Below are 20937 nucleotides of genomic sequence, written 5' to 3'. Positions count from 1 at the left end.
GGCTATGGAGAGACGCCGGAGGTCAGAGCTGCCGCAGCTCAAATACTACCTCAAGCCAGGCGTTGTTGGAGTGTTTGTGTCAGCTAACACCTCAATGGCGTACATCGGACCCACATGCATCCTGTTTGCTGAGAGGGGTAAGTCAGGTGCCTGGTCCTTGACTCTAATTTTGTTCGAGCTCCGAAAATGTCTGCTTATTATGTTTTTATAATTATCACTGCAGTTCGAAGCTCTTTGAAAGACAATATAACATTTTCTAACATGTAATAATAAGAAAATGTTTGTTGAGCGGGAACTTATCAAATTAGAACGATTATGTGACACTGAGGATTTATGCGCGATGCTGAAAATTCAGCTTTGTATCACACGATAAATCTTAAAAAATATATCAAATTGCTAAAATATATGTTGCAATGTTATTTCACGCACAAGCACTGCTTTTGTTGTGCCCAAGCAACTGCTTTTGAACAGAGGTGTATGATTATATCTTTGATCATATTTATGCACTGCAGGGCCGAGGAATGCCTGAGGTGAATCTGAGTCGTAATCGGTGAGATCCAGGCGCTCATGGTCTCATGGTCCATACACCCTCACTTCTCTGAGAGCGCCCTGGAATATGTGGTGCAGCACGTGTCTGTAGTACTCTGACTCTCTGTGCCTGAACTGGAGTCAGAGTGAAGAGACCAGGACATCTGTCACACACCACAGGTGTGTGTGTGTGTGTGTGTGTGTGTGTGTGTGTGTTTGTGCAGAGCTGTAGTTTTGTTGTGATGCTGATAGTGATTTTGTGTTTGTCTCCATCCACAGGTGACTTCTGGAACTACACAGCTATAATGTGTCTCTGTTTGAAGTCTTCAACAACCACAGCACTTTCCCCCAAGTCAGCAATTGCATATACACTTGAAGGAGGTATGACATCTCTTAAAGGGACAGTTCACCCAACAATATGACCCTGGACCACAAAAAACTGTTTAGGATCAGTTTTTTAAATTGAAATGTCTGCATCATCTGAAAGCTGAATAATGCATGGTTTGTTGAGACAATATTTGGCTGAGATACAACTGTTTGAATAGTTGACTATTACTACAAATGTCACAAATGAAAAAAAAATCTGTCATTATTTGCTCGAATTAAAATATTTCTAATGAAGTCTGAAAGTATTTTGACTGACACAGAAAAGAGTAGTAAGGTCATTGTTAAAATAGTCCATGTGACAGTGGTTCAGCCGTGGTGCCATTTTTCCATTATCCATTCTCTTACAGGTTTGTAAACACAAGATCATGAGTAATAAATGACAGAATTATCTATCTCTTTAAATAATTGAATGAGCTTTTATTCTCATGACAACAGACCTAAGGCCACATGTCCACCAAAGCTCCTCACGGTCACTTTCCTAGTCAGCCAACCAATCGCAGTGGAGGTGGGGCGGGACTACCGAACACGTACTACGGCTGAACAACAATCGAGAAGTTCCAAGTCTCCAAGTATTTATTTCTTCACTAGATCGAATTGCCAGACTACCGTGAATACGGTTATGGAATATAACGCTTGGAGAAACATTCAATTCGCTGTAGAGTCTGCCATTACTTCAGCAGATATCCTGTATCATAGCAACCCGCTCGAGCGTTAAAACCCGCAGAGCGCCTGGCTTTTCATATGGCCAAAATGCTTTTGGTGGACACGTGGCCCTAGTCCTGTGACAACGTGTTCATGTTTGCAAATACAACAGCCAAAATTCTGAAAATATTATAGACAGGTATTCACATGAATAAATATTTGCACCTCTTTTTACAACTTGTATTTTACAATTTGTATAATTTATTTATTTATTTTTTAAGTGCTGTAATCAAATTTTGTGGCATATAAGCCTTCATGTCTTAATCTTCCCTGCCAGTTCCTCCTAAAGTCTCTCAAATCAGCGTGAAGAACATCACTTACTCCTTCTGCCACTTTGGTCTGGAGCCCCATCCCTGTAAATGAGAGCAAGGGTGTCGTCCTGCATTACTTAGTGGGCGTCAAAGAAACAGGTTTGCCATCACGGGAATTGTTTTAAAATGTATTCAAATGGACAACGGGCGATTTGAAATGGTAATATTTCTCCGTTTACAGTGAGCCGATTTGTATTGATTTTGTATATCTGTGTGACAGGGTCTAATATAAGCGAAGTCACCGAACCAGCGTGCAGCTGTCAGAACTGCAGCCTGCCCAGCTGTACCACGTCTGGGTGAGCGCCGGAGCGCTGCTGGCGAAGGGGACAAGCTCTTGGCCACGTTCTCCACCAGCAGAAAACAGTGAGTACAAGGAAGACGAGCCGCTTTCTTTCTTCCTTTGGGATTTACGCTTTCATGCATAATCCAAAAATTCTCAGACATCCTTGCTTTTGCATACGATGTGTAGCTCACGCGATTGGGCTTCAGGTAGTAAACCACCCTTTCCATCCATCTCATCTCCAGTAGGTAACGATACCCTGTTGGTTGTACTTATAAATGTTGATGTCCCTAATCTTATTTGTTTTTGTTTTTATGTTGGTGTAAGTATAGCCTTTTATCATAATTCCATCTATATGGCCAAAGTACATGGACACACCTTGTAAGGGCTGCTTCTACACAGAACGCTTTTCCATTCCACCATGCTCAACTCTGACAAAAGACTTGTACTGAGCATTTATTCGCCATTCTACTCTTATTTTTCAAAGGCATAAGAAACCTAGTTTTATATAATGAGATCACCATTAATTATTAATACATAAATGCCAAGAGCTTTTAGCCATGCTTGAACCAGAAAAATCTAGTACTAAAGGCCTAATATTGACTTACAGAAGTAAAAGCAAGAAGTGAATTAATTTTAAATAAAGCTAAATAAGTAAATTGTACTTCAATTAATTTTGTATTTACTTTTTTTTTTTTTTTTTATCTTAAAATATTTAGAAAATGTACTATGCTCTGTTACGCCAATGTGTGAGGGGTGTTTCAGAGCAAAATGGTATCCATATGCTTTTGGTCATCTTGTGTGTGTGTGTGTGTGTGTGTGTATAATATTAGTATTATTATTTACAGTTTGAAATTATTCTCTGCTTTCTATCAAATGTTTTGGCATATCACTGGCATTGTTTAGCATCTAGAGTTTGATGATGTGAAATTTGTCATTTGTGATTTAAATTTATCTGCTCTCTAGGTACAAAACCAACCTGGTGTTTTGTGAAAATCCCGGATCCAATTAACAGCAAAACATTTAAGCATATGAACTTCCAGGTGAGAGTCCGATCACTTTTGAGTGTTCAGATGAAAGAGACGCCGCGCTAACAAAAACGGTGCAATATTCTTTCTGCCTTGGGTTTTTCTTCCAGGCACGCGTATAGCACGGTTCTGTTCTCCTTCCGAACTGAATATAAAGATCTCCGAGCTGGAGATCATAGAAAGCTGGATCGCGACACGCCTGCTCCTCAATCAGAGACCGAACCGGAGAACGCCATCGATATGGATCCCAACATTTTGAGCTGCCAAATGGACTGGACGGAACGAATGAAGGTGGAGGGAGAGCCTGATAAGAGCCTGGGGAATCAAACGGGAGAAGCATTTTAAAGCATGAGCGCTGGGCGAAGAATACAGCGAGATGGTCAGATAATTGATGAAGAGAAGGATGGCGCTGATGAGGAAGAGTGGTGGGACCAGCAGTGTGTCTCCAGACTATGAAAGGCATTTTTGCCTTCTGTTGCAGCGAATTAACTTTTCGCACTCTGTACTGAAGTGTCTTAACTCAAACAATCAGAGAGAGTGACTGTTTTACTAAAGAACGAGGTGTGCTTTTTAATCAGACACTGAAAAGAGTATTAAGAGAAGTGTCGGTCGCTTAAAAGAGGTGTTGCACAACTATGCACAGGTTTTTACATTTACCGCTTTTTCATACTAGCTGCAAAAAAAATTGACGTGACCACTAGCATCGCCAAGTTAAAAAAATAAAAAAGACTATGCAGGTTTCTGGAATACTTTGCCCTATTGCCATTGGTCAGATGTTCTTGCCTCAACCTCACGCCACTGGTTGAACTAATGTTAGGCAGGTTTTGGCAGCAATGTTTTGCCGCTCCGAAGTCACGTGATTAACACATTTCAGGGAATTCAACCTACAACTGTCTTGTAGTTATCTCTGCACATTCAACCTTGTATAACGTGGAAAACATCGCACGTTGGGACACAAATGACGTTATAACTACTAGATCCTGCACACAACTGAATGTAAAAAGCTTGTTTTTGTACATAATAAGTGAACTGTGATTGTGTCAAGTAAATTTCTCATGCTTTTTTGCAGTTATTTATTTGAACGATGATGTAAGATATGGCATGTAAACATTGTCAAAAAATTTTTGTTTTTTTAAGACATTACAATCAATTCAGTCTTGTTGCCTCTAAAGCCTTGGAATACAATAGTGAGAAAAAAATAAAAGTAGCTTGTCTATGTTTGTGCATCAGATGGAGAAGTATTTAAGATTATGATTGAGATTAGGTTACTTAGATGGCTAACATTTCAGGTGGGTAAAGTTTTTTTACTTTTTTTTTAAGTCTGATTTAATAATTATAAATGCAAAAAAATACTACAATTTAAAGTAACTTATTATTTCACAGAAATTATAATGCAAAAGCATCCTTACTCTAGTCTTCAGCGTCACGTGATTCACCTTCTAGAAATAACTAGTGTGAGTGATTTGCTATTGTTAAAACAATTATGCTGTTTAATAACTATGGAAACCATCGCCTTTTCATTATTCTTTGATGAATGGAATACCGAAAAGAACAGCATCTATTTGTAATAGAAATCTTTTGCAACGTTACTAAACGCCTTGGCTGTTGTAGCAGAGGCTGCTATTTCATCTGGCTTTCATATAAAACGAGAGCTTCGGGAATTTTCTGTACTAACGTCACTGTTGCTCGTACAGAACCTTGATTTCTGTGCTACAAAATAGCGTTCATCCGCTGTTCGCGACAGTGATAGTAGCTGAAATTGGAAAATAATACACATATCTACAAAAAAATACACGTCCAAAGTAGGTTTCAGGAGGCAGCCAAAGTGCACCCATCCCCATTCAACCGTGCAGCCCACATTCCGCTCCGCGTGAGGCACAAACTGGGAGTTTCCGCTCGTTGTTCAGGGGGCGCTCGCGAGCCGCTCGGGCCGCTCTAGAGATACAATCAGACCAGACGGGAGGGGGAAGCGAGAGGAAAAGGAACTAGTCGAGCTGCCCTTTGTTTCTAGATTTGCCGAAGAGTACGGGGAAGAGACCGGCGCGAATCTATACTGTAAGTCACGCTCGTCGCGGCACGGTGTTTGTGGAACACATGACGTCATGGCGGACTTTTTTGAATCAATGCGTTTCGTGTCGTTTTAGAACGCGTTCGAGCCGTTTGTTTCGCGGCTTTGCCTGCGCTCGCATCAGTCCGACATTACAGCACCGCGGCAGAAATGGAATGAATAAGTTTTGGGCAGGTAACTCGAGCGGGGACCGGGGTCGAGCGTACGGGAGGCGGGTAGGATCAGTCGTCTTAAAGAGATGCCCGCGGTCTTCACTTCTGAGTTCGAGCTTTGTAACTCATAATGTTCGGTTTTAAAAGCACTCGCGGACACGGAGCAGCGCAGCAGGCTGACTGTAATCACACATACACACAACCGGGTGCCTTGCCGTTCTTTGTCTTTCCTTTCGGCTCTTGTTTGCGGTGTTTAAACCGATTTAAATAGTTTAAACAACGTTTAAACACTCCGCCGACGCAAGCATGAGTAAAAACGTATCGGGATGTGTTTTAACCGGTTTTGAAAGTCGTTTTGTTTTATGTCTTTGGCTTTAATGGAGCTCTAATGTCTCTCTTCTTCCCTAGTTGGGTCACGTCCTTAAAAACCAGGGAAATCATTTTGCTTTGTCGTAATTGCGCGTAACTTACATTATACAAATGTTCTACAGCATCGTCTCGTGATTTATTATCGTGTCGGACGGGGCTTTAATGATTGCGGATATTGTTGCTAACGTTAATGTTTAGCTAAACAATGTTAGCTGGCTGCTAATTCGCGTTAGCCTTGGGGAAAAAAGAGAAATATGCGTTTAATTTATCACCGCTTATTAAAAAACGCTTATTGTTTTTCAACAAAATTGTTTTATACCGTAACTAATTCTGAGTGTTTGTAAATATGTGGTTATTTTTGTAAATAAACTCTTAACAGCTCGCTAACCGGCTTATGCTTTTTCAGGTAGTAATTGCATCATTAAAGTAATTTGTTTCGTATTCATTATTTTACTTTCATATTTTTATTAATTAAACACCACATATGTTCGTGACACATGGTTAAAAAAACCTACTTGGATTCGAGCCAGTCGACGCAAGTTGCCTTAGTATAATAATTAACACCGGGGCTAGTTGTGTCACAGCGTTTGACACACATTTGTGTGTCACTGTTTACATACTTTTTTCTTGTTTATTAAACGCCTTTTGAATATGTTCATTGTTTGTTGTCAGGTAAAAATATACGATTAATTTTACCATATCTGACTTTCAGCTAAATCGTTTGATTTTCAGTTAATTTCTATAATAATGAAATGATTTGTAATAAAAGTCTCATCAGTTTGTCTGAATGCATGTATACACATGCACACACACTTTTCATATTAACACCGGACTGTTATCTAATAGGCTAACTGAAACACACTCTGATTAAAAAAAAAAAACCCTTTGGGATCTTCACTGAATATTTTGATGTAGTCACTGACATACATTAAGGCACAGATTAATTAACCCATTTTTATTCCTTGATTCAAGGGCTGTGGATTTTATAATTATAACTGGATTAGTTCAACTAGTAGTTGCATGTTTTTACGTGTGTACAGAAACGGCATTAGGCGTGCCAAAATATTAGTTGTGTATTAATGTTGTATTAGCCTGGGGATATTTTTCATTTCTTGTATTCTCTCGTTAATCATTTTAGCTAATAATAACAAATATTTACATATAAATGAAATTTCAATTGATATTTAACCGAATCAAATGTTTAAAACAAAGATTTGTAGTTTATAAATAATGTGCATGTCGGCAACCGATCTCGTTCATCGAGGCTGCCAGGATTAAAATGAGTTGTATTTTCTGTTACAGGCTTTCTGAAAACACCTGCAGAACCTCTCACTGCCTCTCACTTCTTCTCCGCTCTGCTGAGAGATGTCCACCCCTGACCCACCCATGGGCGGGACCCCTCGGCCGGGCCCTTCCCCAGGCCCTGGGCCGTCTCCAGGGGCCATGTTAGGGCCTAGTCCTGGACCCTCGCCTGGCTCTGCTCATGGCATGATGGGCCCCAGCCCTGGGCCCCCCTCCTCAGGACACCCACTACCTCCACAGGGCCCCTCAGGTTACCCCCAGGACAACATGCACCAGATGCACAAGGTACTGTCTGCTTTGATCAATATACGTCTGACTGATTTTGTGGTTTTGTGGCATGTTATGTTTCTGGTGTTTGGATGGTGTCTTCGAGTCATCCTTTATTCTGTGTTGTTTTGCAGCCCATGGAAGGCATGCATGAAAAAGGCATTCCTGAAGATCAGCGCTACGGTCAAATGAAGGGTATGGGCATGAGGCAGGGTGGCCACAGCGGCATGGGACCTCCGCCCAGTCCTATGGACCAACACTCTCAAGGTATGTGCTGTTGTTGTGTTTGTTTTCTTGGGATCTAGCTGTTCGAGTCTGTTTGTATCTGTATTGTATCTCTGTCTATCTGTAATTTTGTCTATTGCTTGTCTGTTCGTTCTTCTCTCTGTTTCTTTGTATCCGTCTGTTACTTTATAACTCTATAACTTTTTTTTTTTTTTTTTGTTCTGCACTCTTTTCAATGCAAAAATTATTTTCTAGATTTTTTTTTGTCTTGTTTTCCGTTAAAATATTTAAGAATTCTTAAATAAAGAAAGATTTTCTTATTTCCAACATTTTAAAATCTAAGTATTTAGCTTGTTTCAAAAATCCTGTACTTTTTTGTTTACATGTTTTTACATTGAAAACAAACAAGATTTGTTGATTTTAAGGTCTAGATTTTTTTTGTCTCTTATTAATTTATTTACTTTTTATATAGCAAGTACTTTGAATTACCATTGTGTGTTAAATGTGCTACATAAACTTTTTATTTGTCTGTTTTTGTTCTGTTTATCATTATATCTATTTGATTTATCATTATTTCAGTCTTTTGTTCTTTTTCTCTCTCTGTTCTATCGGTCCTTCTGTCATTCTGTCTGTCCTTCTCTCATTCTAGCTATGATATTTGTACATGTGTGAAATATAAGAGATACAGATGTTTTGGTGAGCTCTGTGTCTGTTATGGAGAACAGATGGCTCTAAAGCTTCTAAAACTGTTTAGTCTGGGTATAAAAGCCATCCAACCTGTTTGCTCGTTTCCCTTTTGATGTGCATTGCTTTGTTCCTCCTTCTGGGGCTGTTTCGTGACGCTTGTTTCCATACAGACAGAGATGTTGGGCGATCAGGGTTACCCTTTGAAAACTTATTATTTGTGCAGTCCTGTAATTGTTGCACATTTATATTTAAGTGGTTCAACTTGGTACATTTTTTTACCTTGTTAGTAAAATTTGGTATCCTTTTTAAATCTTTGAGAGATTTTTTTTTTTTTCTTCTGATTTCCCCTGCAACCTTTGCATTGCTGTTTTATTGCTCCTCCTGTTAAATAGAGCTGCATTGATTATTCTCTCTTGAAATTGTAATTAATTACGATCATCAAAGTTTACTTTGATACTATTTATACCATTGCTTGAAGCAACCGCATGCCATATTAAACAACTGAAATATGTCTTCAGTGTTAAGACTAAAATGTGAACTATACATCGATTGGTTTCTCCTTCAAATAAAATAATAAAATTATACATAATATAATATACATAGCATTATAGTGCTATGCTAAAATTAAACTGAAACAAATACAGAAACCCTTAAGATAACATGTAAAAAGCAAAAAAGAACACATCTTAAGCACACAGAATAAAATAAGTGGATTTTAATTGATTAATTGTCGCTTTGATTATGTAACTGCAATTGCGACACTGTGCAGCCTTAAACTTAAGTATTCATTTTTGCTGTGTATCCTGTCCCAACATTTTGTACATTTTCCTTTTGAAAATATAAAAATTTAAATTCTTCTTCTTTTTTATTTTAGGTTACCCTCTCCTCTAGGTGGTTCTCCTGAACATGCCCCAGTCCGGTACACTGCTAACGGCCCTCCGTCTGGCTCCCATGATGCCCTCCGGTCCTGGTGCCATGGAGGGTGGTGATCCGCAGGCCATGGGTCAGCAGAATCGGAGCGGAGGTGCCGGTGGTGTTGCAGGTGCAGGACCCAGCGGAGGACCTCCAAACCCAGGAGGACCTGGTGGTGCTGGTGGGCCTACTTTTAACCAAACCAGCTTCACCAACTGCGCGGGCACAGATCATGGCCTATAAGATGCTAGCACGCTGGCAAGCCTCTACCTGACCATCTCCAGATGGCGGTGCAGGGAAAACGGCCCATGCCAGGCATGCAGCCAGGGATGCCCAACATACCCCTGCCTCAGGACAAGGAGCAGGAGGCCCCGGACCGCGGGACCCAACTACAATAGACCACAAGGTGAGGCGATGTCTTAAATTCAACTCCTGGAAATGCTGAAATAAGCACCATTTGAAATTGAGGACATTAAGGAGTTTTTTAGATCCTTTTCTTTGTATTATTTTCTAGTAAGAATTTGCTGCATATTATTTAATCAATAAAATACTCAGTACCTAAATATTCTGAATAAAAAAATTGTAGAAAATCTCATAAATTGTCTTGAAATAATCTTTTTTGTATGTTACAGGAATGGTCGGACCAAACATGCCTCCTCCAGGACCTTCTGGTGTTCCTCCAGGCCTTCAGGGACAACCCACCAATGGACCACCTAAATCCTGGCCTGAAGGTCAGTAAATTGTGTGAACTATCCACAATCACTACCAATTATCAATTCAATATTTAGCTTTATTGTATTCATGCGCGAGAGAGTCATGTTTTTACCACATCTTTTTGTAATCCCAGGGCCTATGGTGAATGCTGCCGCCTCTGCGAAAGTGCCCCACAGAAGCTGGGATACCTCCTCAGCCCACAGGTCGCCCGCCTCCAGCACCACCTTCAGTTCCTCCGGCCGCTTCACCCGTCATGCCCCCTCAGACCCAGTCTCCCAGGACAACCAGCCCAGCCACCCATGGTGCTTCATCAGAAACAGAACCGCATCACACCCATCCAGAAACCCCGGGCCTGGGACCCAGTGGAGATCCTCCAGGAGAGAGTACAGGTGAGATGAGGAAAAGAGATTAAAAACATTGATGTTTGAGTAAAACACTCTCTTCGAAACCTCGAAACACCTTTTTTTACACCCTTACCAACACGTGACGTTGCTCTTTCCATCTGTCAGGTTACAGGCTCAGATGTTGTCATCGTATTCAGGAGCTGGAGAACCTTCCAGATCTCTGGCTGAGACTTGAGGACCAAAGCCAACATTGAGCTCCAAGGCACTTAGGCTCCTGAACTTCAGAGACAGGTATGTCTTGCATCTACAGAGAATTCCCCTAGTTATTAAATTAAGTTAGATTTATTGTTTGCTACTTTCAAGTTTATTTAGTTTATTAATATTCATATGAACGTGTTTGTGAGTGTCTTCAGCCTTGCTATGTTTTAATGATGTTTGACCCATGTTGTCCTTCTCAACGCAGTCTCCGCCAGGAGGTTGTAGTTTGCATGAGACGTGATACGGCCCTCTGGAGACTGCGCTGAACGGCAAGGCCTACAAGCGCAGCAAGAGACAGTCCTGGCGAGAAGCTCGTGATCACAGAGAAACTGGAGAAACAGCAGAAGATCGAGCAGGAACGCAAACGCCGCGCAGAAACATCAGGTAATGCATCATTCTAGCTGCTTTTCAAACCACGTGAAATGCTGTCTCCACACTTGTAAACCTGATTCAGGTTTGAATGACCAAAGATTGTTTGTGAACGAATCACGCATGTTCCTCTTATTAAGGCTCATAGGAGTATCTCAACAGCATCCTGCAGCATGCAAAAGACTTCAAGGAATATCATCCACCTCCATCACCGCAAAGATCTCAGAAGTTGACCAAAGCCGTAGCTTCACATACCACGCCAACACCGAGAGAGAGCAGAAGAAGGAGAATGAGCGTGCTCGAGAAGGAGAGAATGAGAAGGCTGATGGTGAGATGCACAGACTTAGCCTTAACCATTTAAAACTGGTGGACATATTTTTCTGAGCACATGTCTAAAAAAATGTTTTTTGTAATGCTTCTTTTTCAGGCTGAAGATGAAGAGGGATACAGGAAGCTGATCGATCAGAAGAAAGACAAGCTGCCTGGCTTACTTGCTGCAGCAGACGGATTTGAGTATGTGGCCAACCTCACAGAGCTTGTCAGGAGCTCACAAAGCAGTCCAGGCCCTGAAAGACAAGAAGAAGAAGAAAGAAAAGAAGGTGATGAGATGCACTGGATTGGGAAGAATTTCTGTGAATCTAAGTCGAGTTGTCCTGAGGTGTTTATCTTCCTTTCTGCTTTCCCTCCACAGAAGCCAGAGAATGCTGAGGGGTGGAGCTCCTGCTTTGGGTCCAGATGGAGAGGTGAGATGTTTGGCTACAGGGCACTGGTCTTAAGCTTCACTAGAACGATCTAGCTCTAGGAACTCTGCTTGGGGGAACTAACATAGATACGGCTTCAGAGTAGGGTCTGATTTGTAGGTACTACTAGTGACATAAGTGCTTAATTTTGTAAGTTAGCCACAAACAGTTGTAATTAATCTAATCTAATACTATGTTTGTTTTGTCTTGTATTGTAGCCTCTGGATGAGACCAGTCAAATGAGTGACCCTACCGGTGAAGGTGATTCACGTGGACAGTGGGAAGATCCTCACCGGCATGGACGCTCCTAAAGCTGGACAACTGGAAGCCTGGCTGGAGATGAATCCTGGGTGAGTGAGACGCGCAGTACTAATTTCAGTGTATTTATTACTGAAAAGAGGAGGAGGAGCAGCATATTATAAACGCTAATGTCTTTATTATTTACATATATCTAAAGCAGGTTCAAAGATGTTTGTAAACGCCAAAATGCTCTTTTGTTCTGTAGATACGCAGGTGGCCCCGCGGGTCTGATAGTGAAGATAGCGGCTCTGAGGAGGAGGAGGTATGGCTGCCCTTGAACACTGTGCTTTCTGCAAGGGCTTTACATGCACTTGCGATAACATAACAAATCTTGGTCTTTATGCAAAAATAGAATGTCCAAAATCAGAAAGCCGCTTGAACTGCTCATGATTTAATGTTATACCTGTAAAATGTGTTTTGACTGAACCTTATAGTGTGCATTTTATATTTACAACATCCTATTAATTTGTTAATATTTTACAGAATTACACAATTGTCTAGTTGTACATTTCACATAACCCATTTGTAGTCATTATGTACATTTAGGTGGTTGTCTGATAGTTTTGAATTTATATACTTCCATAACCTACATTTATTTAATATATGTTTAAATATTAATAATTGGACCAATGTCTCAAGATATTTACATTTCATTATAGTTATTGTACTTAAAATTCTTTTGTAAAGGAGGAGGAGGAGGAGCCTCAGCCATCTCAGGCCCCAACAGAGGAGAAGAAGATTATTACGGATCCAGACAGTGAGGATGTTTCTGAGGTGGATCGCCCATCACATCATTGAGTAGGTTTTTTTTTTTCTTCTACTACATCCAGATGCTGTCATCCCATGATCCTCCTTGGGATTATATTCTGTTGTGGTGTTGATGGTAATATCTATGATGTCTTTAACAGACATGCCAAGCAGGATGTTGACGATGAATACGGTAATGCAGCTCATAGAGGTCTGCAGTCGCATTTCACGCCGTGGCTCACCAAGTCACAGAGAAGGTGGACAGGCAGTCAAGCTTGTTAATAAACGGACAGCTCAAATAGTACCAGGTACAGCCCAAAACGAACTACACCTCAAAGTCTTTATTGAACTCATCAGATTTGTTAAAAGGCAAGCCATTACGGTGTCTGTCTCATCTGCAGATCAAAGGTCTGGAGTGGTTGGTGTCTCTGTATAATAATAACTTAAATGGCATTCTGGCTGATGAAATGGGTTTGGGAAAAACCATCCAGACCATTGCACTCATCACCTACCTCATGGAGTACAAACGCCTCAACGGACCCTTCCTAATCATCGCCCCCTTCGTGAGTTACTTTTCACTCTACACTAGAGCTGCACCACACTGGACAAACTGACAGGATGGCATTTCTCTTGCTTGTATGCAAAATTCAGAGGTTTTTATTAGATGCCATAAATGTTAGGAAAGAATCATTCTACAATGATTGGGGTGGTTTTCTTGCTGAGAACATGTGCACACCAGGGGGCAGGTGAAGTTGGTTCTGCATGCCCTGCAGAGTTTAGCTCCAACCCTAAACAAACCTCACCTGCATGTACTTTGCCTACCCCTGGCATATACAATAACAGCTTTTGTTTTTTTTGTGAATCGTCCTTTTAGGGCTGAACACGTTTACTTTTAAGTTTCTTTTACCTAAGGTTGTAACGGCCGAATTTCCAAAATTTTTCGCCCCATTCAATATGACAAAAATAAAAAAATATTATTTTTATTATAAAAAAAAAAAAAAAAAAAAAAAGTAAATGTATTTTAAGACTACTATTATACTATAAAAGGGGGAAAAGCAAGTGTATATTTATAATTATGGTACAATTATAAATTACAATATTATTTACATTTGCCAATAAACCATGAAACTTATTTCAGCAGATTGTGCTTATTTACACACATGCAGCTCATGATACAGTTTTTCTTAATAATTAATTTACTGTCAAGACAAGCACTGTATTATGAAATTCAAGCTCGCACACTGTGCCATGCCTGACACTACAATTTTTTTTTTTAGTCACGAATTCAATAGCGACTCTAAGCCATACTGCATATATTGATTTTATTTGTATATATATATTATGCAGTCCTCTACGCTGTAGCATTGTTGTACTACGCACATCATTTTTTAAAAATCTATTATGTTTGGTATATTACAGTGTATATTATATATATATATATATATATATATACATAATTAGTGTGATATGTATTGATAAAGATTTGTTTTCCTAACAGGACTCTGTCGAACTGGGTGTACAGTTTGATAAGTGGGTCTGGCTCTGTAGAAAGTTTCTTATAAGGTGATTGCTTGATTAATTCATGCAGTAAACAGAGTATTGAAATAAAATAGCATTAGTTATGAATGAAAATGAATTTGCTAAGTAATAAAACTGTTACTGAAGGATATTACGGGATTAATAACAAATTTTCTTGTCTTGTTTTCATCTCAGGCTCTCCTGCTTGCTCGTCGTGCTTTTGTTCCAATATTGCGCAGCGCAAGTTCAACGTGCTGGTCACCACTTATGAGTACATCATCAAAGACAAGCAAGTGCTGGCCAAGGTACAAACCTGCCCAGGCCTGGGTGCAGAATTCAATTACTGAGCATGCCTCTCAAATTCTCTAGTCCACTTTTACACCGTTATTGTTATAGATATTCCACTGTCGGTTTTTCTCTGAGAATGAGTTCCGGCGATTTATGTGTGGATGTCACTCCCAAACTGTGCAGTGTGTATGTGGCTGCTGGTCCTCTTAACAACATGGAAAAAAGTAGTTTAGGAAAATTCTGAATGTAAAAATCTTGACTATGAACCGCTTGCTCAGTTTGATACTCCTCCTTTTTTTCAGCTCCAGCTTGGAAGTAAATACATGATAGTGGGCGAAGGCCACCGTATGAAGAATCACCACTGCAAACTGACTCAGGTGTTGAACACGCACTACCTGGCGCCCGGGCGCCTGCTGCTCACCGCACACCGCTGCAAAACAAGCTCCCGAACTGTGGGCGCTGCTCAACTTCCTGTTGCCCACCATCTTCAAGAGTTGCAGCACCTTCGAGCAGTGGTTCAACGCCCGCTTGCCATGACCGGAGAGAAGGTATGAAAACATTTAGTAGTGCTGGCGTGTTCAGACAGAATACGATAAAATGAAATGCTGCATGTCATTCTGCTCTATTAATGCATAATGTTTAAACTGCTTCCTGTTCTAAAGGTGGACCTGAACGAAGAAGAGACCATTCTGATCATCCGTCGTCTGCACAAAGTGCTCCGCCCCTTCCTGCTCAGGAGACTCAAGAAAGAAGTGGAGGCCCAACTGCCCGAAAAGGTCTGATTTATGCTTCAAACTTTTCAGCCAAAAAAATCAATAAATTATTATTATTATTGTATTTTTTATTTTACTTTTCTCTCCACTTCAATCAAAAGAGTGTGTGTTTTGTGTGTGTAAATGTTTTTTTTTTTTTTTTTTTTGTGTGTGTAACTTTTTACTTTTTTCAATATTCTTTAAATATAAAGTTTTTTTGCAAATAATATGCTGATTTAAATTAGTTGAAAAAACGTATTGCCATGTTTTCTGCTGAAATGACACTTTACCATACACTTTATCCTACGGTCTTTTTTTAACATTGAAATGTAACCTCTGTTTTCTTGTGTTCAGGTGGAGTACGTGATCAAGTGCGACATGTCGGCTCTTCAGAGAGTGCTTTACAGACACATGCAGGCTAAAGGAGTTTTGCTCACCGATGGCTCTGAGAAAGACAAGAAGGTGAGAAGACGTGATTTACATCAAGAGTGAGTGTGTGTGTGTGTGTGTGTTTCTGGATGCATGTAATATCCATCTTTGTATTTGTTACAGGGTAAAGGCGGCACTAAGACTCTGATGAACACTATTATGCAGCTGAGGAAGATTTGCAACCACCCTTACATGTTCCAGCACATTGAGGTGATCATTTTTGTTTTGTTTTACATAGTCCTCACATGGTCATTTATATTCTGTCCATTTATCTACTGGGTGCATTGCTATGTGTTTTGTATATTTTATAATTATTGGTTTGCTTTTTTTTGCAGGAATCTTTCTCTGAGCATTTGGGTTTCACTGGAGGCATCGCTCAGGGGTACATTGATCACAAAAACGCTTTCATAACACTTTTCGCTCTCATTTGATTTTCTCTGTAACCTATGCATATATGGGTTCTCTTTAGACCTGATTTGTACCGCGCCTCCGGTAAGTTTGAGCTGCTGGACCGTGATCCTGCCGAAGCTCGCGCCACCAACCACAAAGTGCTGCTCTTCTGTCAGATGACCTCGCCATGACCATCATGGAGGATTACTTTGCCTACCGCAACTTCAAATACCTGCGCTTGGACGGTGAGTTGCTTCAGCCTGCTTTCACACAGAATGAAGAGTTTTAGGAAGATGTTTTCACATGTCCTTGGATACTATTGTATTTAATTAATATTTAAGAACATTTAAATAATTTGAAACGGACTAAAGTATAAACATACTTTAAGACAGTTTTTTTTATAAATATTTAATAAAATTATAACTAAAATGGAATTAAATACTGAACAACTGGCATTCTGGGTAGTAACACTCCTTTATACATGACATGAATTTCCTGATGCATTATGCAGATGCATAATTTGAAATCACGAGTTTGTTTCATGCGCATCTCCAGTAAAGCTGAACTCTCTTCCATGCAGCACACAATTCAAACGGACCGACCAGCATGCGTTCTGTGGATTTAAATGATCATTAGTCATTCAAAGATTTGCTGAATGCCAATGGCAAACGAAAAGTATTATAATGTGCTGTCAGAATAAAAGTCCCTTCTTGAGCATATCGCCAAACAGAAAAACTTCTGTCTTTGATATATTGGTTGACCACTAATTCAAAACTACCAATCACTGACGGTTCAACCGCTGATAACGCTTTGTTATTTTGTCTGCAGGAACCACCAAGGCTGAGGATCGTGGCATGTTGCTGAAGAACTTTAATGATCCATCCTTTCAGTACTTTATCTTCTTGCTGAGTACCAGAGCAGGAGGTCTGGGGCTGAACCTGCAGTCCGCTGACACTGTTATCATCTTTGACAACAGCGACTGAACCCTCACCAGGTACAATACTGTCCCCTTTAATATACTGCTGTCAATAGAACAAACTGTGATGAAAGTTCATGTAGTGGCTTATTCACAAATCCCACTCTCTTTATTGTAGACAGAAAAGCATAAAATGATTTATAGAACAGAATCATTGAGGAATAGAATGCATGTTATGTTAATTAAATTAATTGCAGAATTGAGTCTAGTATAGAAGTATTGTGAAATGTAATCTTTAGAATTATATTGTACAAATAGAAATTTAAAATGATTGTAGAATATAGTGTATAATTGAATGTTAATTTGTTAATCGCTTTATAATATATGAATTGTAGAATGCTTATTATAGAATAATTGTAGAAGAGAATCTTTAAATCACTGAATAGAATGTAAAATGTAATGTTTTGGGGGGTTTGTATACTGAAACATAGAATAAATATTGTAGCGCTTGTAGAAATGTATCCTAAATTATAATATAAACTTTTACAAATGGAACCTTGTTGTAAATTGTTACCATGCAAGCTTTAGTACAATATAACAAGTAAAACTAAATACCATGAACATTTGTTAAATGAGAAAAGGTTTCTATAGAATAGAATGTGCAGCAGTTTCAGTAATATTAAGCAGCAGGTTTCTTGTGATCATCACCATTCTTATTGCTGCGCTTGCAGTGTCACTTGGCCTCTTTTTCCCTTATTTTATTTCTAAACACTTCTTTCTCGCTCTCCTAGGATCTGCAGGCCCAGGATCGCGCCCATCGTATCGGGCAGCAGAACGAGGTGCGTGTGCTGCGTCTGTGCACCGTGAACAGCGTGGAGGAGAAGATCCTGGCCGCTGCCAAATACAAACTGAACGTGGACCAGAAGGTCATCCAGGCCGGTATGTTCACCAGAAGTCGCCCAGCCACGAGCGCAGAGCTTCCTGCAGGCCATCCTGGAGCACGAAGAGCAGGATGAGGTACAGATTTCAGCCTCTGCCTGCAGCCAAGTTAATATTTGCTTAGTTAATATACACGTGTTGATATTTGCTCTCGTTGCTTTCCACCGTATCTCAGGAGGAAGATGAAGTGCCAGACGACGAGACTGTTAATCAGATGATCGCTAGAAGCGAGGAAGAGTTCGATCACTTCATGGTAAGCAGCCCTAATTGCTTAAGTTTCATTAAATCGGTGCTCTTTGTTTTGTTTGACTCTTAATTTTCCTGTTCCTTTTCGGCCCAGCGCATGGATCTCGACCGCCGGGAAGAGGCTCGCAACCCGAAACGCAAACCCCGGCTGATGGAGGAGGATGAGCTGCCCACCTGGATCATGAAGGACGACGCAGAAGTGGAGAGGCTCACCTGCGAAGAAGAGGAGGAGAAGATGTTCGGCCGCGGCTCCCGTCAAAGAAAAGAAGTGGACTACAGCGACTCCCTCACAGAGAAACAATGGCTGAAGGTGAATGAGAAAGCACTGCTTTGTGTTGAACATTTTGGTTGTAACGAGGAAGGCCCAAGCGGGTTGACGTGTTTCACTGCTTTTCAGGCCATTGAGGAAGGCACTCTGGATGAGATTGAAGAAGAGGTGCGCTACAAGAAAACAACCCGGAAGAGGAAGCGCGACCGCGACCTTGACCTTCCAGGCCCAGCCACACCCAGCTCCAGCGGGAGGAGCAGAGATAAAGATGACGATAGTAAGAAGCAAAAGAAACGAGGCCAGCCCTCCTGCCGAAAAACTCTCGCCTAACCCTCCCACGCTCACCAAGAAGATGAAGAAGATTGTGGATGCCGTGATCAAATACAAGGATGGGTTAGTCACTCAATCATCTTCTCTAGCCCTTATATTACACTATGGGCCAGTTTGAATCACAGTGATTTTGGTTTTAATTTTTAGTGGTAAAAATTAGGATCATGAACGTGCATGTAATATTTTGACACTCTAAATAGTGTTTAAAAAAAGTTTCTGTTATTTAATATAATGTTTCACAATTAAATCACAGAAGTAGGGGAAAAAAGTTTTGCAAGTGCTCTCTAAAGGCCAGGTGATTTTTATTTTATGCAAAAGTTTTTCCTCTTATTCTGTTCAAAATGGTGAAATGTAATGTTTCAGTCTTATAGTGATGATTTTTGTTTCATTTAATATAGATTAGATACACATTTGTGAGTTTATTTGTTTTTTCTTCTCCAGAAATGGTAGACAACTGGAGTGAGGTGTTTATTCAACTGCCGTCACGTAAAGAGCTGCCAGAATATTACTTAACTCATTCGCAAAACCTGTGGACTTTAGGAAGATCAAGGCTTGTCCATTTTTTTTTTTGTTGTTGTTGTTGTTTCTTCTTTTAAGTGATTAACTTGTAAATGCTGCGGCTGGTGTACCAACACTATTTGAAAAATACACTAAATATGCACTCAATAATAATAATAGTGTTTAAGGTGTAACTTGAGCTGCTATTATTATAATAATAATAATAATAATGTAAATTGGGGCTGTTGTTAATAATAAATAATAGTGATCTTTTTTATGAACTGCTTTACTCTGATTGCATTGCAGGTTTATGATGTATTAGTAAATAGTGTTGAATCTTGCTCCTTTTTTTTTTTTTCTCCCAGGAACGCATTAGGAGTCATAAGTACCGTACTCTGAATGACCTGGAGAAAGATGTCATGCTTCTCTGTCAGAACGCGCAGACCTTTAACCTGGAGGGATCACTGGTAATATTTAGTTTCATTGTTAAACCTTTATAAATTTGGATATTGTTTTGTAGGTTGTACTTCGCTTGACTGATTCAAATGATGTAATATTTCAGATCTACGAAGACTCTATCGTGCTGCAGTCTGTGTTCACCAGCGTATGCGCAGAAGATCGAGAAAGAGGAAGAGAGCGAGGAGAAGAGAGCGAGGAGGAAGAGGACGAGGTAGATGAAGGATCAGAGTCTGAATGTGAGTATGAAATGACCATTCTGACACCGTAAGGAAAATACTTTGTATAGTGCAGCTCAGATAGTTTGAGTCACGTGTCGGTGTTTTTAGCCTGTTCAGTGAAGGTGAAGATAAAGCTGAGCAGAAAGGAGAAGGTGGAGAGAGGGAAGGAAGACGCTGCATCGACGCAGTTGGCGCCCCTAAACCTGTCGTTAGCGATGACGAAAGCGAGGAGGACCAGGAAGAGGTACACACATTCTTTTTATTTCATATAAAACATGCACTATTTGAAATCAGCACCTGTGTGCTAATTGATTTTTTATCTTAATGCTTTTGTATAGGAGCGTTCTGCTAGTGGCAGCGAGGAAGATTAAAGCTTCTTCTGGACCAATCACTTCTGCTGCAGATATGTCATTTTTACACGAGATCCGACAGACGCCCGCTCCTAAAGGGCCTAGTTTTATCCTAGAACAGCACATTTTTAGAGAGAGGACACGTACATGAAAATGATTAAATGAAAAGATTACACTATAAAATGCAGAAGAAAGCCCTTCCATTCAGATATTTAAGCAGACGATCTTCTTTTATGTATAGCAGGACAGTTTAAGTATCGAGCGTTTGTTTCTTTCCGTATTCGTTTCTATGATTTTTCTCAAGGACGTGACATAAGTTGAACAGATATCTGACAGACTGACTCACAGTGGACCAGTAAGAGCGGATCATGCTTTAATGTCCTCTTATTGTTTTTAGCCGTGTGAACGTCGTCCCTTCGTCCCTCCCAAGACCCCAGAATGCATGTTGTTTGTGGAAAACGCAGCCAGTTATTTCTCTTTCCGTTTTTCTCTTGATCTCTCTGTTTTAAATTAAGATTGCAAAGAGGATTGAGGTACTTCCTCCTTTATAGACTTGGGAGAAATGGGGGAGAACAGGGTGTAGGATTCTGTACTGTGTCAGTGTCACTGGATTTCCAAAATGCACAATAAAGGCATCTCAGAAAGA

General features: G+C 40.2%; 2 pseudogenes; both read left to right on the top strand.

The window, feature by feature from the left end:
* LOC122341369 overlaps positions 1-3581 on the top strand; it is a 4780-nt pseudogene extending 1199 nt beyond the window's left edge.
* Positions 3582-5211: 1630 nt separating this feature from the next.
* LOC122341368 lies at positions 5212-20937 on the top strand (annotated as a pseudogene).

Source organism: Puntigrus tetrazona, chromosome 3 (genome assembly GCF_018831695.1).
Source record: "Puntigrus tetrazona isolate hp1 chromosome 3, ASM1883169v1, whole genome shotgun sequence".
NCBI classification, from domain to species: domain Eukaryota; kingdom Metazoa; phylum Chordata; class Actinopteri; order Cypriniformes; family Cyprinidae; genus Puntigrus; species Puntigrus tetrazona.
Note: the sequence above shows the minus strand (reverse complement) of the source record. Positions and strands in the feature narration are given on the sequence as shown.